The following is a 22,732-nucleotide window of genomic DNA, read 5'->3' as shown; positions in this document are numbered from 1 at the left end:
ATGCATCAGAAGGTGCGAGGCCCTTGCTAAATTCTGTGCACAGACTTTGAGATCTATGCTTTAGACTGTATCTAAACCTGCTCCAACATGGACTGACATTCTGGCCTACTTTCAGCCGATGCGACTTGTCTGTCGCTGAACAGTCGCTTTTTATGTATTCAGCACCTATGTATAATGTTGTAAAAATGCTCTAGAAGCTAAAGTCGCAGAAATGTCACACATATTTGGCCTGCAACTTTCTGTGCGACAAATTCAGACAGGAAAAATCAGTATAAATCCTTAGAAAATTATCCCCCAGTGTCTCCATCTGCTGGCGGTATTGAATAAGCATTGCTGCACTGATGGGGTATGCATTAGACGAAAAAAAAGAAGAAAAAGAAGAATAATACGCCCAGAAAAGAGGCGAAAAGGAGAAAAACGTAAAAAAACGTGAAAAAAAAGTAAGAGGAAGAGAAGGGAAAAAAAGGTGGAAATGGGTTTAAAAGTGATTTCGGCGGAGAAATATATATATATATATATATATATATATATATATATATATATGCGCACACACACACATAGATATAAACGTATTCTCCGTTGAGATATTGCAGCCGCTGCTGTGTCCAGGCCCAGGAGCCTTAGCACTGTGCTGTGATGTCACTCAATACCACTGACATCACTAGGTGTAAACAACATCTCTCCTTTGCTGTGTATGTGACTATGGAGCTGTTTGGTGATGTCGTCTATTACGGCCTTCATAGAAGCAACAGGAGATTGTTGCATCCATCTTGAACCCTCAGAACTACAGTGCTATGATGTCACTCTCTTCCACAGGCCTTGCAGAGTGTAAACAACAACAACCCAGCTTTGTTGTGTATGTAACCAAAGGGATTTGTGATGTCACCTAGAACCTTCACAGCAGCGACAGCTTTATGAGGAGCATCAGCACTGCTCTGCCTGAGCAGAACCATCACCGCCATAGGTTGTCAAATAACCCGGATTTAACCCACACAGGTAAGTCCAATGGGGTGCAGGCATGTCCTCTATGCTTACAGCTTCCCGTGGGTGTTGGTTTGATACCGTTTGGGGACAGCCAAGGAGGCATCTGCAGGCAACAAAGGTAGGTGTGTGCTTGTGTGTGTGTTTCCTATGCAGATCCTAAGCCCAGTGTCACATGCAAGTAGGAGGAGTAAGAAGGGTTCCTGGCAAATCCGGGTTATGGATTGCATTTAAAAAGGCCCCGTGGGAGTGCAATGGGCCCCTGTCTTGCTGCTTAGCAATAATGGTATGGGTTTAGGTTCTGCTGTGTGTACTGGTGGTTGACTGCCCCCCAGCCCAGAGTGTGCATGGAAAATTGTCTGGCAGCCTCCCTGACAGCAAGCAGTGATAGTGCCCATGAAGGGGACCTTGTTGGGCCCGCCCCTTTCACGGTTATCGCTTCTCGGCCTTTTGGCTAAGATCAAGTGTAGTATCTGTTCTTATCAGTTTAATATCTGATACGTCCCCTATCTGGGGACCATATATTAAATGGATTTTTGAGAACGGGGGCCGATTTCGAAGCTTGCTTCCGTCGCCCTATGCATTGACCCGATATGGCAGTATCTTCGGGTACAGTGCACCACCCCCTTACAGGGTTAAAAAGAAAGATTCCTACTTTCATTGCTACCTGCTTGCTGGCTAGCCAGCTAGCCAGCCCTGTGGGCCTTGCTGCTGCTGCAGCCAAAAAACAAAAGGTGGTGCTGCTGCTGCTTCTGCTGCTTCTGCTTCTGCTTGTGTCTGGCCCCTGTTGGAGCGTCCAGGCACAGGACTTCTGCTGCTGCTGACTAAATGGCCTCCTTAATTGGATCATTTGAGTAGCCAGCACACCTGTGCAGGTAGGGCATGACATGATAGGCAGCTGCCTTGATAGCGGGTGGGTGCTGAATGTTCCTAATTGACAAAATAAGATTAATGCTTATGAAGAAATATAAAATCTCATCCCTTCCCCAATATCGCGCCACACCCCTACCCCTTAATTCCCTGGTTGAACGTGATGGACATATGTCTTTTTTCGACCGTACTAACTATGTAACTATGTAACATAACATGGGGGGGGGGGGGGTCTCCTGGCTGTTCACACAGGTGTGTCATTGCTGTACATTGACCATGCATTGCTTCTGTGGTATTGCAAAGGCAAAGACAAATGCTTCCAGCCATCCATTGCACTAATGGATTGGTCATCAGCTGGCTGTCTATGTCCCGCATCAATATAGACCAAAGTACAGAGGGTTAGGCTATGCTATTGTGCACCTACCTGATGCATCAGAAGGTGCGAGGCCCTTGCTAAATTCTGTGCACAGACTTTGAGATCTATGCTTTAGACTGTATCTAAACCTGCTCCAACATGGACTGACATTCTGGCCTACTTTCAGCCGATGCGACTTGTCTGTCGCTGAACAGTCGCTTTTTATGTATTCAGCACCTATGTATAATGTTGTAAAAATGCTCTAGAAGCTAAAGTCGCAGAAATGTCACACATATTTGGCCTGCAACTTTCTGTGCGACAAATTCAGACAGGAAAAATCAGTATAAATCCTTAGAAAATTATCCCCCAGTGTCTCCATCTGCTGGCGGTATTGAATAAGCATTGCTGCACTGATGGGGTATGCATTAGATGAAAAAAAAGAAGAAAAAGAAGAATAATACGCCCAGAAAAGAGGCGAAAAGGAGAAAAACGTAAAAAAACGTGAAAAAAAAGTAAGAGGAAGAGAAGGGAAAAAAAGGTGGAAATGGGTTTAAAAGTGATTTCGGCGGAGAAATATATATATATATATATATATATATATATATATATATATATATATATGCGCACACACACACATAGATATAAACGTATTCTCCGTTGAGATATTGCAGCCGCTGCTGTGTCCAGGCCCAGGAGCCTTAGCACTGTGCTGTGATGTCACTCAATACCACTGACATCACTAGGTGTAAACAACATCTCTCCTTTGCTGTGTATGTGACTATGGAGCTGTTTGGTGATGTCGTCTATTACGGCCTTCATAGAAGCAACAGGAGATTGTTGCATCCATCTTGAACCCTCAGAACTACAGTGCTATGATGTCACTCACTTCCACAGGCCTTGCAGAGTGTAAACAACAACAACCCAGCTTTGTTGTGTATGTAACCAAAGGGATTTGTGATGTCACCTAGAACCTTCACAGCAGCGACAGCTTTATGAGGAGCATCAGCACTGCTCTGCCTGAGCAGAACCATCACCGCCATAGGTTGTCAAATAACCCGGATTTAACCCACACAGGTAAGTCCAATGGGGTGCAGGCATGTCCTCTATGCTTACAGCTTCCCGTGGGTGTTGGTTTGATACCGTTTGGGGACAGCCAAGGAGGCATCTGCAGGCAACAAAGGTAGGTGTGTGCTTGTGTGTGTGTTTCCTATGCAGATCCTAAGCCCAGTGTCACATGCAAGTAGGAGGAGTAAGAAGGGTTCCTGGCAAATCCGGGTTATGGATTGCATTTAAAAAGGCCCCGTGGGAGTGCAATGGGCCCCTGTCTTGCTGCTTAGCAATAATGGTATGGGTTTAGGTTCTGCTGTGTGTACTGGTGGTTGACTGCCCCCCAGCCCAGAGTGTGCATGGAAAATTGTCTGGCAGCCTCCCTGACAGCAAGCAGTGATAGTGCCCATGAAGGGGACCTTGTTGGGCCCGCCCCTTTCACGGTTATCGCTTCTCGGCCTTTTGGCTAAGATCAAGTGTAGTATCTGTTCTTACCAGTACTTACCTGGCAGGGGAGATACCATGATCGCTACGGTCTGAAGAACTCCAAGCATTGTGGTAGAGATTTTGCGTAGTACGATTGCAGTACTTTTCGTTCTTATTAGAACCGCATTTCTCTAGAGCATACCACCTGAAGATCGTCTCCTGCCTGCCTCGGAACATCTGAAGAAGGAAAAGATCTTGAAGACTGCAGCTCCGGAAGAAGCCTACGAAGAACCTGGAAGAAGGGAATCGGCGGTGAATTCCGGAACAGCGGCGAAGAGGAAGGCGGCGCAGAATCTTTTCGAAGAAACTCGCTGCCTCTGGAGAAGGATTTGCATAGCTCCTCCCACCGGGACCGGATCTGCATAGCTCCTCCCACCCGGTAAAGAGGACTTTGCGAAGCCTCTCTCCACAAGCAAGCAAGGAAGCGGAAAAGAGCCTGCTGGAAGAAGCCATGGCCTCAACCAGCAAGTCCACCCAGGAGGCTGCAGGGCAAGGCCTGGAGGTCCAGCCCCAACCACAGCAAGCTTCAACCTCCACCACGGCAAGGCAGAAGGGCGGCAGAATTCCTAACCTGGAAGCTCCAACCCTGGAGCCCTGGATGAGGCAGACTGTTGCCTTGAAGCTCAAGCCCGTGGACGGAAGGGTGCCGGACATGTCCCACGACGTGTTCTGCAAGAAGATGCTGGCGGATCAAGGCTTCCCCACGGCTGACACCCTGGGAATAGCAACCTTCTTTTCGGGAATCTTCTACATCACCTTTGCCACCATTGGGACCTGTAGAAGATACTGGGAGGTGGTGAAAGCGGCGAGTCCCGAATCCCCTTTCTCTCGCTTTGTGGGCAACTGCCTTATTCAAAGAGAGGAGAGGCGGGTGACGGTCTCAATGCGGAACCCACACACCCCAGGCACGGACATCTCGACCTTCCTGAAGCGCTTCTGCACCGTGGTGAGGGAGCCCACCCGCATCCTGAACTCACTCGGATACTGGACCTGCAAGTGGTCTGTGGTCGTCAGACTCAACAAGAACCCTGCTTCTCCAGACGGACTACAGCACCTGCCAACGACATTTTCCTTGGGCAACTCCACAGGACTTATCTTCTACCCGGACATGCCGCAGACCTGCAGGAGATGTGGCAAGATGGGCCACGAGGGCAAGGACTGTACGGAGGATGCCTGCAGGTATTGCCGTGTGACAGGTCACACGACCAAGGACTGCCCCAAGAGCAAGACCTGCAACCTCTGCGGACTGGCAGCCCACAGCTACAAGGACTGCCCCCAGAGGGAGAGAACATGGGCATCTGTGGCAGCGAGAGCACCGAAGCCAGCCCCAGCTCCGGAGCCAACACCACGGATGGCCAAGCCGACCAAGGAGGGTAAGAAGGCGAAAGCCACCACCCCTGCCCCGTCCCGCCCCTCCCCTGCCCCTCCCGCCCCATCCCCTGCCCCTCCCGCCCCATCCCCTGCCCCTCCCGCCCCATCTCCTGCCCCATCCCGCCCCACCCCTGCCCCATCCCGTCCCACCCCTGCCCCATCCCGTCCCACCCCTGCCCCATCCCGTCCCACCCCTGCCCCATCCCGTCCCACCCCTGCCCCTCCTGCCCCATCCCGTCCCACCCCTGCCCCTCCTGCCCCATCCCGTCCCACCCCTGCCCCTCCTGCCCCATCCCGTCCCACCCCCGCCCCTCCTGCCCCATCCCGCCCCACCCCTGCCCCCCGTACCCCACCCCGGCCCACCCCTGCCCCCCGTACCCCACCCCGGCCCACCCCTGCCCCGTCCTCCCCTGCCCGGCCCACCCCTGCCCCGTCCTCCCCTGCCCGGCCCACCCCTGCCCCGTCCTCCCCTGCCCGGGCACTCTCTCCTGCCCCCCGCCCCACCCAGCCTCCTTTCTCTCCTGGCCCAGCAGCACCTAACCCCCCTCCAGCTGCTGGTGCCCGCCCTTCGGAGGACTTTCCTGTGCTTCCTCCCCCAGGTACCATACAGAGGAAGAGGAAAGGAAGGGACAACGTATCAGAAGAGTCCCACAAAAGAAAGATAATCGAGACCTGCGAGACCCCTCAAGCTTCAGATGAGGAGGAGGAGATGGAGCAGGTCTGCGAGAGCCTTGAGGCTTCAGAAGGAGAGGAGGTGATGGAGCAGGCCCAAGTGGAGCAGGTCCAAGCAGAGCCAGTCCAAGCTCAATCTATGGAGGAGCTGCTGCAGGACCCAGAGGTTAAGAAAATCCTGGACACTCCGTCCAACACGGTCTACGACGAGTTCTTGGAAGGGCGCTACGAGAAGCCACAGGAGCCGACAGGCGCCAGAGAAGAGGACCCGTCCGACCAGACTGGTAACTAGTATCAGAACTAACCTCTCTTTTTATTCCCATGGCTGATCTCAACATCTTCTGCATTAATGTGAGGAGTATTAGAGCTTGGTTTAGATTTCAGACTGTTCTTACGTTCTTAGATTCCCAGAGGTGTGATGTTTACATGTTGCAGGAATGTGCTTTGTCTGCTTCTAGGTCTTACAACCATCTGGCCAGGCAGTGGCCTCACGGCCCTTCCTACTGGTCTGGTGGGGGCGACAATAGGTCTGCGGGGGTGGCCATCCTGATCAGGGGAGGTAACTTTGCACTTGATTCCGTCCGGGAGCTCGTCTGTGGCAGACTTCTTGTCGCAGACGGTTCCTGGGCGGGTGAGCCCGTGCGGCTCATCAACGTGTATGCCTCCCCTGAGAGGGATGTCCGACTGGAGGTTCTCCAGGCCCTGCGGGCTGAACTCGCCACCACTAGAGCAGTAGTGTTGGGTGGTGACTTCAACTGCCCCATTGAGGTGGACGGGCGCAGTTCTGGCACATCCGCCAACCTGGACGTGACGTCTAAACTGCTGATTGAGATGGTGACGGAGGCATCCTTGCAGGACGTTGTCGGGTCCGTCGGGAACGGCTCCGTAAACTATACGTGGAGCCGCCCCGATGGCTCGCTCCGTTCTCGGATAGACTTCATCTTCACTTCGAGAGCAGTCAGAAAGGTGTCGTACTCTATGGTCCCCTGCTTCTTCTCTGACCACAGGGCCATTCGATTCCGGGGGACTCTGGGCCATGGATTCCCACCTGGCCCGGGCTCCTGGAAGTTGAATTGTGCCCTGTTGGAGCAGAGGGAGGTCATGGAGGAACTTAGGGATGCTTACCTTGTATGGCGAAATGACAAATGTCTGTTCAAGTGCATCAGCGATTGGTGGGAATATGTTAAAGTCGAATTCCGTTGTTTCTTTCAGGCAAAAGGCAGACAACAGGCGTGTGCGAAGAAGTGGGACTTGAGGAAACTGCAGCGCGAGCTGCGGTCCCTGCAGGACCTGCTCCAGTGTGGCTGGGACGTCAGGGAGGAGCTGGAGGAGACCAAAAAGAGCTTGAAAAGGCACTTTGAGGAGGAATCCAAGCGAATCGTCTTTCGTTCCAAGGTGGAGAACCTGGAGAAGGGTGAGAAATGTAACTCTTTCTTTTTCAGGAAGCTCCATGCCGGCCACACGCCCCTGACTGAGCTACGAGATGAGACCGGACACATGAGGAGCGGCAAGGAGGAAGTGATGGGGGTCGTCCACGACTTCTACAGCAACCTCTACGCCCCCAAGTCATCCGACCCCGAAGCCGCCGAGAGGTTCCTGTCAGGTGTCACTAACGTTGTTGATCCCGCAGGTGCGGCGGCTATGGACGATCCCTTGACGGTGGGGGAGCTGCTCTCTGCCGCTAAATCCTTTAAGCCCGGCAGGACCCCGGGCAGTGACGGTCTCCCGGCCGAGCTCTACGTAGCGCTGGGTGACCTGATCTGTCCGGACCTGTTGGAGGTGTACGAGGAGATGGTGGTGGGGGGCAGAATGCCTCCGTCGTTGAGGGAAGGGATGATCACGATCTTGTATAAGCGGAAGGGGGAGAGATGTGACCTGAAAAACTGGCGTCCCATCTCTCTCCTGAACGTGGACTACAAGATCCTCGCCAAGGTGCTGGCCAACAGGCTGAAACCTGTCATGGGGCGGATCGTCCATCCGGACCAGACCTGCAGCATTCCTGGCCGCAGGATTGCCGACAGCCTTGCCCTTGTGAGAGACACGGTCCATTACATCCAGGACCGCGGGGGCCGCGCCGCCCTGGTCAGCTTAGATCAGGAGAAGGCGTTCGACCGTGTCTCCCACGCATTCATGGACAGGGTTTTGCGCAGGCTGGGTCTGGGGAAGATGTTTTGCTCTTTTGTTAACGTTATGTATTTTGACATTTACAGCACGGTGTTGGTGAACGGCTGGAAGACTGACCCCTTTCCTATTCTTTCAGGGGTTAGACAAGGCTGCCCTCTTTCACCTCTCCTTTTTGTTTGTGTTATAGAGCTCTTCGCTGAGACTATCCGGCAGAATGGAGAGATCAGAGGGATCACCGCACCAGGACCAGATCGCCACGAGGTCAAGTGCTCGCTCTACATGGACGACGTGACCGTCTTCTGCGCTGACCAGCGTTCGGTGACTGCACTCGTCCAGACCTGCGAGGACTTCGGCAGAGCTTCGGGGGCAAAAGTCAACTGCGGGAAGTCGGAGGCCATGCTCTTCGGGGAGTGGCACCTGGCTTCTTCCGCCCCCTTCCCCTTTGCCGTTAAGCCGGACTTCATTCAAATTCTTGGAGTCTGGTTCGGGAAGGAAGGAGCGGCCCTTAAGTCTTGGCAAGACCGACTAGGAAGGATAAACTCAAAGATCGGACTGTGGAGCTCCAGAAAGCTCACGATGGAAGGCAAGGCACTTGTCCTGCGGAGTGAAGTTTTGCCTGTGCTCCAATATACCGCACAGGCCTGGCCTCCCCATACCACCGTTTGCAAGGCCATCACCCGGACAGTGTTTGGCTTCGTCTGGGGCAAAATGGACAGAGTCAAGAGGACCGTGATGTACAAGGAACCCCGCAAGGGTGGGAAGGGAATACCCGACATCCCCGCTCTGCTGAGGGCCTCCTTTGCATGTGTCACGGTGCAGCGGACTCTTGTTGAAAAGACTGGCTCAGCGGGCAGGTCCATGTCTCGCTTGCTTCTCATGCCCCTCTGGAGACAGCTGGGCTGGGACAAGTGGGACAGCTCCATCCCTTACAACTGGAACACTCCCTGGTTCTATGGGGATGTTGTCCGGTTTGTGAGGGAGCACCAGCTGGAAGGACTGAAACCAGACCTATGGAAGCCAAAGACAATCCACAAGCTCATCCGAGCTAAGGACTCGACCGAGCTGGTTCCGGGACTCCCCGCAGCCACTGCAGAGACAGTTTGGAACAACGTGGCCTCAAAGCGGCTTACCAATGGACACAAGGACTTGTCGTGGATGGCCGTCATGGGAGGTCTCTCTCTCAGGTCATTCATGCATGCCCGCAACCTGTGCAAGACCCGGTACTGCCCCCGTTGCCCCTACGTGGAGGAAACATCTTTCCACGTGTTTTGGCAGTGCCCCTTTGCACAGGGTCTGTTGGACGCCCTAGAACAGGAACTCAGAGACTCAGTGCCCAGGAGCTGCCTATCGTACCATTCGGTGCTTTACGGCCTGTTCCCTGGGACCCACGACGTGGAGGCCATCCAGGAGGCCTGGCGCCTTATGAACTGTTTTAAGGACGCAGTGTGGCTTGCCAGGAACCGCCTCGTGATCAACAGGGAAAACATGTCCGTCCGGGACTGCCGCAGGTTCATCAAGAACCTGCTTAGAGACTATTCCATCTTGGACAGCTCGGCCGTTGATGAGGAAGAAGAGGAGTGAAGACCCCTCTCCTTCTCCCATGTCTCCCTGAAGATACAGCCCAACAGTTTGGCCCTGTGATCCGCCCCCTCCCTACCCCCACATAGTCGCCCACACCCCTACCCCGATCACAGATTGTATTATTTGGTTTTTGTTTGATCTCTTGTGCCTTTATATTGCAGGATTGAGCTGAATGTTAGAGTAGCATGGTGTGCGATGTATAGCTTAGGGAACCTTTGCTGTGTATTGTACTATCATGCTTTGTGTGACTGTAATTTATTGTACGACTTGTAATGACTGAACGGAAAATAAAGCTCTTTCAATCAAAAAAAATCTGTTCTTATCAGTTTAATATCTGATACGTCCCCTATCTGGGGACCATATATTAAATGGATTTTTGAGAACGGGGGCCGATTTCGAAGCTTGCTTCCGTCGCCCTATGCATTGACCCGATATGGCAGTATCTTCGGGTACAGTGCACCACCCCCTTACAGGGTTAAAAAGAAAGATTCCTACTTTCATTGCTACCTGCTTGCTGGCTAGCCAGCTAGCCAGCCCTGTGGGCCTTGCTGCTGCTGCAGCCAAAAAACAAAAGGTGGTGGTGCTGCTGCTGCTTCTGCTTCTGCTGCTTCTGCTTGTGTCTGGCCCCTGTTGGAGCGTCCAGGCACAGGACTTCTGCTGCTGCTGACTAAATGGCCTCCTTAATTGGATCATTTGAGTAGCCAGCACACCTGTGCAGGTAGGGCATGACATGATAGGCAGCTGCCTTGATAGCGGGTGGGTGCTGAATGTTCCTAATTGACAAAATAAGATTAATGCTTATGAAGAAATATAAAATCTCATCCCTTCCCCAATATCGCGCCACACCCCTACCCCTTAATTCCCTGGTTGAACGTGATGGACATATGTCTTTTTTCGACCGTACTAACTATGTAACTATGTAACATAACATGGGGGGGGGGGGGGGGGGGTCTCCTGGCTGTTCACACAGGTGTGTCATTGCTGTACATTGACCATGCATTGCTTCTGTGGTATTGCAAAGGCAAAGACAAATGCTTCCAGCCATCCATTGCACTAATGGATTGGTCATCAGCTGGCTGTCTATGTCCCGCATCAATATAGACCAAAGTACAGAGGGTTAGGCTATGCTATTGTGCACCTACCTGATGCATCAGAAGGTGCGAGGCCCTTGCTAAATTCTGTGCACAGACTTTGAGATCTATGCTTTAGACTGTATCTAAACCTGCTCCAACATGGACTGACATTCTGGCCTACTTTCAGCCGATGCGACTTGTCTGTCGCTGAACAGTCGCTTTTTATGTATTCAGCACCTATGTATAATGTTGTAAAAATGCTCTAGAAGCTAAAGTCGCAGAAATGTCACACATATTTGGCCTGCAACTTTCTGTGCGACAAATTCAGACAGGAAAAATCAGTATAAATCCTTAGAAAATTATCCCCCAGTGTCTCCATCTGCTGGCGGTATTGAATAAGCATTGCTGCACTGATGGGGTATGCATTAGACGAAAAAAAAGAAGAAAAAGAAGAATAATACGCCCAGAAAAGAGGCGAAAAGGAGAAAAACGTAAAAAAACGTGAAAAAAAAGTAAGAGGAAGAGAAGGGAAAAAAAGGTGGAAATGGGTTTAAAAGTGATTTCGGCGGAGAAATATATATATATATATATATATATATATATATATGCGCACACACACACACATAGATATAAACGTATTCTCCGTTGAGATATTGCAGCCGCTGCTGTGTCCAGGCCCAGGAGCCTTAGCACTGTGCTGTGATGTCACTCAATACCACTGACATCACTAGGTGTAAACAACATCTCTCCTTTGCTGTGTGTGTGACTATGGAGCTGTTTGGTGATGTCGTCTATTACGGCCTTCATAGAAGCAACAGGAGATTGTTGCATCCATCTTGAACCCTCAGAACTACAGTGCTATGATGTCACTCACTTCCACAGGCCTTGCAGAGTGTAAACAACAACAACCCAGCTTTGTTGTGTATGTAACCAAAGGGATTTGTGATGTCACCTAGAACCTTCACAGCAGCGACAGCTTTATGAGGAGCATCAGCACTGCTCTGCCTGAGCAGAACCATCACCGCCATAGGTTGTCAAATAACCCGGATTTAACCCACACAGGTAAGTCCAATGGGGTGCAGGCATGTCCTCTATGCTTACAGCTTCCCGTGGGTGTTGGTTTGATACCGTTTGGGGACAGCCAAGGAGGCATCTGCAGGCAACAAAGGTAGGTGTGTGCTTGTGTGTGTGTTTCCTATGCAGATCCTAAGCCCAGTGTCACATGCAAGTAGGAGGAGTAAGAAGGGTTCCTGGCAAATCCGGGTTATGGATTGCATTTAAAAAGGCCCCGTGGGAGTGCAATGGGCCCCTGTCTTGCTGCTTAGCAATAATGGTATGGGTTTAGGTTCTGCTGTGTGTACTGGTGGTTGACTGCCCCCCAGCCCAGAGTGTGCATGGAAAATTGTCTGGCAGCCTCCCTGACAGCAAGCAGTGATAGTGCCCATGAAGGGGACCTTGTTGGGCCCGCCCCTTTCACGGTTATCGCTTCTCGGCCTTTTGGCTAAGATCAAGTGTAGTATCTGTTCTTATCAGTTTTTCATGCCAGTGTACAGTAACGCCGGTATGGGGCTGGTGGGGATGGGTGCTGCATGGAGGATGCAGGTGTACCAGGGCTTTCCGGGGCTGGTTCTGAGGAATCAGCTCGACGGCTGCCCCGATGTGACCTGTTCCCTCCGGGTCTCGCCATGAGGCTGAGAGGGTCTAGAGCCGAGGTACTTTTGTGCCTCGGGGAGTGGTGACCCCGAGGTGCCGAAACTCACTGGGAGAATAGACTCACTGAGTTGAAGCACGGGCACCATAATCTCTTCACCTTGTGGCACTCACCTCTTGATTCCCGGCCTTCTGGCTAGGATCAGAGAAATTTTTAAAGATCCGGCCGGATGTCCGGGCAGTATATCTGCACACATTCACTTATTTATTTATTTTTTTTTTTGTCTCACTGTGTCACTTTTTGCGTGTTGTGTGTTCACAGGATTTGTCAGGATGCGGTAGCCCTTCTGGGTGTCCCTCCTGGCGGTCTAGGGGAGGTGTGTGTGGCCATTAGGTTCCGCACCTCCCTGCAAACACCCCGGGTACTCCTGCTTTGGCAGGGTACCTACCGTAATCGGCTCTGCGGGCAGATACCTTGGCTAACGCCAAGGGGGATGCCGGGAGCATTTGTGGTCCCCTAGTAGCTTCGGCGAAAAGGGACATCAAACCTGGAACCTCGCAGGTACCTTTTGGTCCGGAGGCGAAGGGTAAGGTTTGTTGGGGGGCCTCTCTCCTATCGGAGAAGGGCTTGCGATAGACCGCATCCTTTGTGCACGTTTTTTTAGTGTAACACGTTTGCACTTTTTCTTGCACTTTGGGTGAATCGAAAGCACGTTCCTTGGCTTTAGATAAAAAAAAAAAAAAAAAAAATCTGTTCTTATCAGTTTAATATCTGATACGTCCCCTATCTGGGGACCATATATTAAATGGATTTTTGAGAACGGGGGCCGATTTCGAAGCTTGCTTCCGTCGCCCTATGCATTGACCCGATATGGCAGTATCTTCGGGTACAGTGCACCACCCCCTTACAGGGTTAAAAAGAAAGATTCCTACTTTCATTGCTACCTGCTTGCTGGCTAGCCAGCTAGCCAGCCCTGTGGGCCTTGCTGCTGCTGCAGCCAAAAAACAAAAGGTGGTGCTGCTGCTGCTTCTGCTGCTTCTGCTTCTGCTTGTGTCTGGCCCCTGTTGGAGCGTCCAGGCACAGGACTTCTGCTGCTGCTGACTAAATGGCCTCCTTAATTGGATCATTTGAGTAGCCAGCACACCTGTGCAGGTAGGGCATGACATGATAGGCAGCTGCCTTGATAGCGGGTGGGTGCTGAATGTTCCTAATTGACAAAATAAGATTAATGCTTATGAAGAAATATAAAATCTCATCCCTTCCCCAATATCGCGCCACACCCCTACCCCTTAATTCCCTGGTTGAACGTGATGGACATATGTCTTTTTTCGACCGTACTAACTATGTAACTATGTAACATAACATGGGGGGGGGGTCTCCTGGCTGTTCACACAGGTGTGTCATTGCTGTACATTGACCATGCATTGCTTCTGTGGTATTGCAAAGGCAAAGACAAATGCTTCCAGCCATCCATTGCACTAATGGATTGGTCATCAGCTGGCTGTCTATGTCCCGCATCAATATAGACCAAAGTACAGAGGGTTAGGCTATGCTATTGTGCACCTACCTGATGCATCAGAAGGTGCGAGGCCCTTGCTAAATTCTGTGCACAGACTTTGAGATCAATGCTTTAGACTGTATCTAAACCTGCTCCAACATGGACTGACATTCTGGCCTACTTTCAGCCGATGCGACTTGTCTGTCGCTGAACAGTCGCTTTTTATGTATTCAGCACCTATGTATAATGTTGTAAAAATGCTCTAGAAGCTAAAGTCGCAGAAATGTCACACATATTTGGCCTGCAACTTTCTGTGCGACAAATTCAGACAGGAAAAATCAGTATAAATCCTTAGAAAATTATCCCCCAGTGTCTCCATCTGCTGGCGGTATTGAATAAGCATTGCTGCACTGATGGGGTATGCATTAGACGAAAAAAAAGAAGAAAAAGAAGAATAATACGCCCAGAAAAGAGGCGAAAAGGGGAAAAACGTAAAAAAACGTGAAAAAAAAGTAAGAGGAAGAGAAGGGAAAAAAAGGTGGAAATGGGTTTAAAAGTGATTTCGGCGGAGAAATATATATATATATATATATATATATATATATATATATATATATATATGCGCACACACACACATAGATATAAACGTATTCTCCGTTGAGATATTGCAGCCGCTGCTGTGTCCAGGCCCAGGAGCCTTAGCACTGTGCTGTGATGTCACTCAATACCACTGACATCACTAGGTGTAAACAACATCTCTCCTTTGCTGTGTATGTGACTATGGAGCTGTTTGGTGATGTCGTCTATTACGGCCTTCATAGAAGCAACAGGAGATTGTTGCATCCATCTTGAACCCTCAGAACTACAGTGCTATGATGTCACTCACTTCCACAGGCCTTGCAGAGTGTAAACAACAACAACCCAGCTTTGTTGTGTATGTAACCAAAGGGATTTGTGATGTCACCTAGAACCTTCACAGCAGCGACAGCTTTATGAGGAGCATCAGCACTGCTCTGCCTGAGCAGAACCATCACCGCCATAGGTTGTCAAATAACCCGGATTTAACCCACACAGGTAAGTCCAATGGGGTGCAGGCATGTCCTCTATGCTTACAGCTTCCCGTGGGTGTTGGTTTGATACCGTTTGGGGACAGCCAAGGAGGCATCTGCAGGCAACAAAGGTAGGTGTGTGCTTGTGTGTGTGTTTCCTATGCAGATCCTAAGCCCAGTGTCACATGCAAGTAGGAGGAGTAAGAAGGGTTCCTGGCAAATCCGGGTTATGGATTGCATTTAAAAAGGCCCCGTGGGAGTGCAATGGGCCCCTGTCTTGCTGCTTAGCAATAATGGTATGGGTTTAGGTTCTGCTGTGTGTACTGGTGGTTGACTGCCCCCCAGCCCAGAGTGTGCATGGAAAATTGTCTGGCAGCCTCCCTGACAGCAAGCAGTGATAGTGCCCATGAAGGGGACCTTGTTGGGCCCGCCCCTTTCACGGTTATCGCTTCTCGGCCTTTTGGCTAAGATCAAGTGTAGTATCTGTTCTTATCAGTTTAATATCTGATACGTCCCCTATCTGGGGACCATATATTAAATGGATTTTTGAGAACGGGGGCCGATTTCGAAGCTTGCTTCCGTCGCCCTATGCATTGACCCGATATGGCAGTATCTTCGGGTACAGTGCACCACCCCCTTACAGGGTTAAAAAGAAAGATTCCTACTTTCATTGCTACCTGCTTGCTGGCTAGCCAGCTAGCCAGCCCTGTGGGCCTTGCTGCTGCTGCAGCCAAAAAACAAAAGGTGGTGCTGCTGCTGCTGCTGCTGCTTCTGCTTCTGCTTGTGTCTGGCCCCTGTTGGAGCGTCCAGGCACAGGACTTCTGCTGCTGCTGACTAAATGGCCTCCTTAATTGGATCATTTGAGTAGCCAGCACACCTGTGCAGGTAGGGCATGACATGATAGGCAGCTGCCTTGATAGCGGGTGGGTGCTGAATGTTCCTAATTGACAAAATAAGATTAATGCTTATGAAGAAATATAAAATCTCATCCCTTCCCCAATATCGCGCCACACCCCTACCCCTTAATTCCCTGGTTGAACGTGATGGACATATGTCTTTTTTCGACCGTACTAACTATGTAACTATGTAACATAACATGGGGGGGGGGGGGGGGGGTCTCCTGGCTGTTCACACAGGTGTGTCATTGCTGTACATTGACCATGCATTGCTTCTGTGGTATTGCAAAGGCAAAGACAAATGCTTCCAGCCATCCATTGCACTAATGGATTGGTCATCAGCTGGCTGTCTATGTCCCGCATCAATATAGACCAAAGTACAGAGGGTTAGGCTATGCTATTGTGCACCTACCTGATGCATCAGAAGGTGCGAGGCCCTTGCTAAATTCTGTGCACAGACTTTGAGATCTATGCTTTAGACTGTATCTAAACCTGCTCCAACATGGACTGACATTCTGGCCTACTTTCAGCCGATGCGACTTGTCTGTCGCTGAACAGTCGCTTTTTATGTATTCAGCACCTATGTATAATGTTGTAAAAATGCTCTAGAAGCTAAAGTCGCAGAAATGTCACACATATTTGGCCTGCAACTTTCTGTGCGACAAATTCAGACAGGAAAAATCAGTATAAATCCTTAGAAAATTATCCCCCAGTGTCTCCATCTGCTGGCGGTATTGAATAAGCATTGCTGCACTGATGGGGTATGCATTAGACGAAAAAAAAGAAGAAAAAGAAGAATAATACGCCCAGAAAAGAGGCGAAAAGGAGAAAAACGTAAAAAAACGTGAAAAAAAAGTAAGAGGAAGAGAAGGGAAAAAAAGGTGGAAATGGGTTTAAAAGTGATTTCGGCGGAGAAATATATATATATATATATATATATATATATATATGCGCACACACACACATAGATATAAACGTATTCTCCGTTGAGATATTGCAGCCGCTGCTGTGTCCAGGCCCAGGAGCCTTAGCACTGTGCTGTGATGTCACTCAATACCACTGACATCACTAGGTGTAAACAACATCTCTCCTTTGCTGTGTATGTGACTATGGAGCTGTTTGGTGATGTCGTCTATTACGGCCTTCATAGAAGCAACAGGAGATTGTTGCATCCATCTTGAACCCTCAGAACTACAGTGCTATGATGTCACTCACTTCCACAGGCCTTGCAGAGTGTAAACAACAACAACCCAGCTTTGTTGTGTATGTAACCAAAGGGATTTGTGATGTCACCTAGAACCTTCACAGCAGCGACAGCTTTATGAGGAGCATCAGCACTGCTCTGCCTGAGCAGAACCATCACCGCCATAGGTTGTCAAATAACCCGGATTTAACCCACACAGGTAAGTCCAATGGGGTGCAGGCATGTCCTCTATGCTTACAGCTTCCCGTGGGTGTTGGTTTGATACCGTTTGGGGACAGCCAAGGAGGCATCTGCAGGCAACAAAGGTAGGTGTGTGCTTGTGTGTGTGTTTCCTATGCAGATCCTAAGCCCAGTGTCACATGCAAGTAGGAGGAGTAAGAAGGGTTCCTGGCAAATCCGGGTTATGGATTGCATTTAAAAAGGCCCCGTGGGAGTGCAATGGGCCCCTGTCTTGCTGCTTAGCAATAATGGTATGGGTTTAGGTTCTGCTGTGTGTACTGGTGGTTGACTGCCCCCCAGCCCAGAGTGTGCATGGAAAATTGTCTGGCAGCCTCCCTGACAGCAAGCAGTGATAGTGCCCATGAAGGGGACCTTGTTGGGCCCGCCCCTTTCACGGTTATCGCTTCTCGGCCTTTTGGCTAAGATCAAGTGTAGTATCTGTTCTTATCAGTTTAATATCTGATACGTCCCCTATCTGGGGACCATATATTAAATGGATTTTTGAGAACGGGGGCCGATTTCGAAGCTTGCTTCCGTCGCCCTATGCATTGACCCGATATGGCAGTATCTTCGGGTACAGTGCACCACCCCCTTACAGGGTTAAAAAGAAAGATTCCTACTTTCATTGCTACCTGCTTGCTGGCTAGCCAGCTAGCCAGCCCTGTGGGCCTTGCTGCTGCTGCAGCCAAAAAACAAAAGGTGGTGCTGCTGCTGCTTCTGCTGCTTCTGCTTCTGCTTGTGTCTGGCCCCTGTTGGAGCGTCCAGGCACAGGACTTCTGCTGCTGCTGACTAAATGGCCTCCTTAATTGGATCATTTGAGTAGCCAGCACACCTGTGCAGGTAGGGCATGACATGATAGGCAGCTGCCTTGATAGCGGGTGGGTGCTGAATGTTCCTAATTGACAAAATAAGATTAATGCTTATGAAGAAATATAAAATCTCATCCCTTCCCCAATATCGCGCCACACCCCTACCCCTTAATTCCCTGGTTGAACGTGATGGACATATGTCTTTTTTCGACCGTACTAACTATGTAACTATGTAACATAACATGGGGGGGGGGGGGGGGGGTCTCCTGGCTGTTCACACAGGTGTGTCATTGCTGTACATTGACCATGCATTGCTTCTGTGGTATTGCAAAGGCAAAGACAAATGCTTCCAGCCATCCATTGCACTAATGGATTGGTCATCAGCTGGCTGTCTATGTCCCGCATCAATATAGACCAAAGTACAGAGGGTTAGGCTATGCTATTGTGCACCTACCTGATGCATCAGAAGGTGCGAGGCCCTTGCTAAATTCTGTGCACAGACTTTGAGATCTATGCTTTAGTCTGTATCTAAACCTGCTCCAACATGGACTGACATTCTGGCCTACTTTCAGCCGATGCGACTTGTCTGTCGCTGAACAGTCGCTTTTTATGTATTCAGCACCTATGTATAATGTTGTAAAAATGCTCTAGAAGCTAAAGTCGCAGAAATGTCACACATATTTGGCCTGCAACTTTCTGTGCGACAAATTCAGACAGGAAAAATCAGTATAAATCCTTAGAAAATTATCCCCCAGTGTCTCCATCTGCTGGCGGTATTGAATAAGCATTGCTGCACTGATGGGGTATGCATTAGACGAAAAAAAAGAAGAAAAAGAAGAATAATACGCCCAGAAAAGAGGCGAAAAGGAGAAAAACGTAAAAAAACGTGAAAAAAAAGTAAGAGGAAGAGAAGGGAAAAAAAGGTGGAAATGGGTTTAAAAGTGATTTCGGCGGAGAAATATATATATATATATATATATATATATATATATATATATATATATATATGCGCACACACACACATAGATATAAACGTATTCTCCGTTGAGATATTGCAGCCGCTGCTGTGTCCAGGCCCAGGAGCCTTAGCACTGTGCTGTGATGTCACTCAATACCACTGACATCACTAGGTGTAAACAACATCTCTCCTTTGCTGTGTATGTGACTATGGAGCTGTTTGGTGATGTCGTCTATTACGGCCTTCATAGAAGCAACAGGAGATTGTTGCATCCATCTTGAACCCTCAGAACTACAGTGCTATGATGTCACTCACTTCCACAGGCCTTGCAGAGTGTAAACAACAACAACCCAGCTTTGTTGTGTATGTAACCAAAGGGATTTGTGATGTCACCTAGAACCTTCACAGCAGCGACAGCTTTATGAGGAGCATCAGCACTGCTCTGCCTGAGCAGAACCATCACCGCCATAGGTTGTCAAATAACCCGGATTTAACCCACACAGGTAAGTCCAATGGGGTGCAGGCATGTCCTCTATGCTTACAGCTTCCCGTGGGTGTTGGTTTGATACCGTTTGGGGACAGCCAAGGAGGCATCTGCAGGCAACAAAGGTAGGTGTGTGCTTGTGTGTGTGTTTCCTATGCAGATCCTAAGCCCAGTGTCACATGCAAGTAGGAGGAGTAAGAAGGGTTCCTGGCAAATCCGGGTTATGGATTGCATTTAAAAAGGCCCCGTGGGAGTGCAATGGGCCCCTGTCTTGCTGCTTAGCAATAATAGTATGGGTTTAGGTTCTGCTGTGTGTACTGGTGGTTGACTGCCCCCCAGCCCAGAGTGTGCATGGAAAATTGTCTGGCAGCCTCCCTGACAGCAAGCAGTGATAGTGCCCATGAAGGGGACCTTGTTGGGCCCGCCCCTTTCACGGTTATCGCTTCTCGGCCTTTTGGCTAAGATCAAGTGTAGTATCTGTTCTTATCAGTTTAATATCTGATACGTCCCCTATCTGGGGACGATATATTAAATGGATTTTTGAGAACGGGGGCCGATTTCGAAGTTTGCTTCCGTCGCCCTATGCATTGACCCGATATGGCAGTATCTTCGGGTACAGTGCACCACCCCCTTACAGGGTTAAAAAGAAAGATTCCTACTTTCATTGCTACCTGCTTGCTGGCTAGCCAGCTAGCCAGCCCTGTGGGCCTTGCTGCTGCTGCAGCCAAAAAACAAAAGGTGGTGCTGCTGCTGCTTCTGCTGCTTCTGCTTCTGCTTGTGTCTGGCCCCTGTTGGAGCGTCCAGGCACAGGACTTCTGCTGCTGCTGACTAAATGGCCTCCTTAATTGGATCATTTGAGTAGCCAGCACACCTGTGCAGGTAGGGCATGACATGATAGGCAGCTGCCTTGATAGCGGGTGGGTGCTGAATGTTCCTAATTGACAAAATAAGATTAATGCTTATGAAGAAATATAAAATCTCATCCCTTCCCCAATATCGCGCCACACCCCTACCCCTTAATTCCCTGGTTGAACGTGATGGACATATGTCTTTTTTCGACCGTACTAACTATGTAACTATGTAACATAACATGGGGGGGGGGGGGGGGGTCTCCTGGCTGTTCACACAGGTGTGTCATTGCTGTACATTGACCATGCATTGCTTCTGTGGTATTGCAAAGGCAAAGACAAATGCTTCCAGCCATCCATTGCACTAATGGATTGGTCATCAGCTGGCTGTCTATGTCCCGCATCAATATAGACCAAAGTACAGAGGGTTAGGCTATGCTATTGTGCACCTACCTGATGCATCAGAAGGTGCGAGGCCCTTGCTAAATTCTGTGCACAGACTTTGAGATCTATGCTTTAGACTGTATCTAAACCTGCTCCAACATGGACTGACATTCTGGCCTACTTTCAGCCGATGCGACTTGTCTGTCGCTGAACAGTCGCTTTTTATGTATTCAGCACCTATGTATAATGTTGTAAAAATGCTCTAGAAGCTAAAGTCGCAGAAATGTCACACATATTTGGCCTGCAACTTTCTGTGCGACAAATTCAGACAGGAAAAATCAGTATAAATCCTTAGAAAATTATCCCCCAGTGTCTCCATCTGCTGGCGGTATTGAATAAGCATTGCTGCACTGATGGGGTATGCATTAGACGAAAAAAAAGAAGAAAAAGAAGAATAATACGCCCAGAAAAGAGGCGAAAAGGAGAAAAACATAAAAAAACGTGAAAAAAAAGTAAGAGGAAGAGAAGGGAAAAAAAGGTGGAAATGGGTTTAAAAGTGATTTCGGCGGAGAAATATATATATATATATATATATATATATATATATATATATATATGCGCACACACACACATAGATATAAACGTATTCTCCGTTGAGATATTGCAGCCGCTGCTGTGTCCAGGCCCAGGAGCCTTAGCACTGTGCTGTGATGTCACTCAATACCACTGACATCACTAGGTGTAAACAACATCTCTCCTTTGCTGTGTATGTGACTATGGAGCTGTTTGGTGATGTCGTCTATTACGGCCTTCATAGAAGCAACAGGAGATTGTTGCATCCATCTTGAACCCTCAGAACTACAGTGCTATGATGTCACTCACTTCCACAGGCCTTGCAGAGTGTAAACAACAACAACCCAGCTTTGTTGTGTATGTAACCAAAGGGATTTGTGATGTCACCTAGAACCTTCACAGCAGCGACAGCTTTATGAGGAGCATCAGCACTGCTCTGCCTGAGCAGAACCATCACCCGCCATAGGTTGTCAAATAACCCGGATTTAACCCACACAGGTAAGTCCAATGGGGTGCAGGCATGTCCTCTATGCTTACAGCTTCCCGTGGGTGTTGGTTTGATACCGTTTGGGGACAGCCAAGGAGGCATCTGCAGGCAACAAAGGTAGGTGTGTGCTTGTGTGTGTGTTTCCTATGCAGATCCTAAGCCCAGTGTCACATGCAAGTAGGAGGAGTAAGAAGGGTTCCTGGCAAATCCGGGTTATGGATTGCATTTAAAAAGGCCCCGTGGGAGTGCAATGGGCCCCTGTCTTGCTGCTTAGCAATAATGGTATGGGTTTAGGTTCTGCTGTGTGTACTGGTGGTTGACTGCCCCCCAGCCCAGAGTGTGCATGGAAAATTGTCTGGCAGCCTCCCTGACAGCAAGCAGTGATAGTGCCCATGAAGGGGACCTTGTTGGGCCCGCCCCTTTCACGGTTATCGCTTCTCGGCCTTTTGGCTAAGATCAAGTGTAGTATCTGTTCTTATCAGTTTAATATCTGATACGTCCCCTATCTGGGGACCATATATTAAATGGATTTTTGAGAACGGGGGCCGATTTCGAAGCTTGCTTCCGTCGCCCTATGCATTGACCCGATATGGCAGTATCTTCGGGTACAGTGCACCACCCCCTTACAGGGTTAAAAAGAAAGATTCCTACTTTCATTGCTACCTGCTTGCTGGCTAGCCAGCTAGCCAGCCCTGTGGGCCTTGCTGCTGCTGCAGCCAAAAAACAAAAGGTGGTGCTGCTGCTGCTTCTGCTGCTTCTGCTTCTGCTTGTGTCTGGCCCCTGTTGGAGCGTCCAGGCACAGGACTTCTGCTGCTGCTGACTAAATGGCCTCCTTAATTGGATCATTTGAGTAGCCAGCACACCTGTGCAGGTAGGGCATGACATGATAGGCAGCTGCCTTGATAGCGGGTGGGTGCTGAATGTTCCTAATTGACAAAATAAGATTAATGCTTATGAAGAAATATAAAATCTCATCCCTTCCCCAATATCGCGCCACACCCCTACCCCTTAATTCCCTGGTTGAACGTGATGGACATATGTCTTTTTTCGACCGTACTAACTATGTAACTATGTAACATAACATGGGGGGGGGGGGGGGGGTCTCCTGGCTG

The 22,732-nt window shown here is 49.5% G+C and overlaps 7 non-coding genes and 2 pseudogenes across 7 annotated transcripts; all 9 read left to right on the top strand.

The window, feature by feature from the left end:
* The first annotated feature begins 1,415 nt into the window (after positions 1-1,415).
* Positions 1,416-1,606, top strand: LOC130316041 (U2 spliceosomal RNA). The gene has a single exon (XR_008863432.1). It is a non-coding gene; the product is annotated as a U2 spliceosomal RNA (small nuclear RNA).
* A 2,093-nt stretch (positions 1,607-3,699) lies between these two features.
* LOC130316051 (U2 spliceosomal RNA) lies at positions 3,700-3,866 on the top strand (annotated as a pseudogene).
* A 5,910-nt stretch (positions 3,867-9,776) lies between these two features.
* On the top strand, positions 9,777-9,952 carry LOC130316046 (U2 spliceosomal RNA; annotated as a pseudogene).
* A 2,089-nt stretch (positions 9,953-12,041) lies between these two features.
* LOC130316055 (U2 spliceosomal RNA) lies at positions 12,042-12,229 on the top strand. The gene has a single exon (XR_008863441.1). It is a non-coding gene; the product is annotated as a U2 spliceosomal RNA (small nuclear RNA).
* A 699-nt stretch (positions 12,230-12,928) lies between these two features.
* LOC130316048 (U2 spliceosomal RNA) lies at positions 12,929-13,113 on the top strand. Its single transcript, XR_008863437.1, has one exon. It is a non-coding gene; the product is annotated as a U2 spliceosomal RNA (small nuclear RNA).
* Positions 13,114-15,202: 2,089 nt separating this feature from the next.
* On the top strand, positions 15,203-15,393 carry LOC130316039 (U2 spliceosomal RNA). Its single transcript, XR_008863430.1, has one exon. It is a non-coding gene; the product is annotated as a U2 spliceosomal RNA (small nuclear RNA).
* A 2,083-nt stretch (positions 15,394-17,476) lies between these two features.
* Positions 17,477-17,667, top strand: LOC130316038 (U2 spliceosomal RNA). The gene has a single exon (XR_008863429.1). It is a non-coding gene; the product is annotated as a U2 spliceosomal RNA (small nuclear RNA).
* A 2,099-nt stretch (positions 17,668-19,766) lies between these two features.
* On the top strand, positions 19,767-19,957 carry LOC130316044 (U2 spliceosomal RNA). The gene has a single exon (XR_008863435.1). It is a non-coding gene; the product is annotated as a U2 spliceosomal RNA (small nuclear RNA).
* Positions 19,958-22,050: 2,093 nt separating this feature from the next.
* LOC130316037 (U2 spliceosomal RNA) lies at positions 22,051-22,241 on the top strand. The gene has a single exon (XR_008863428.1). It is a non-coding gene; the product is annotated as a U2 spliceosomal RNA (small nuclear RNA).
* Positions 22,242-22,732: the final 491 nt, after the last annotated feature.

Source organism: Hyla sarda, unplaced genomic scaffold, assembly GCF_029499605.1.
Source record: "Hyla sarda isolate aHylSar1 unplaced genomic scaffold, aHylSar1.hap1 scaffold_1900, whole genome shotgun sequence".
In the NCBI taxonomy this organism is placed as follows: Eukaryota; Metazoa; Chordata; class Amphibia; order Anura; family Hylidae; genus Hyla; species Hyla sarda.
The sequence above is the reverse complement of the archived record's forward strand: the minus strand, read 5'-3'. Positions and strand labels throughout refer to the sequence as shown.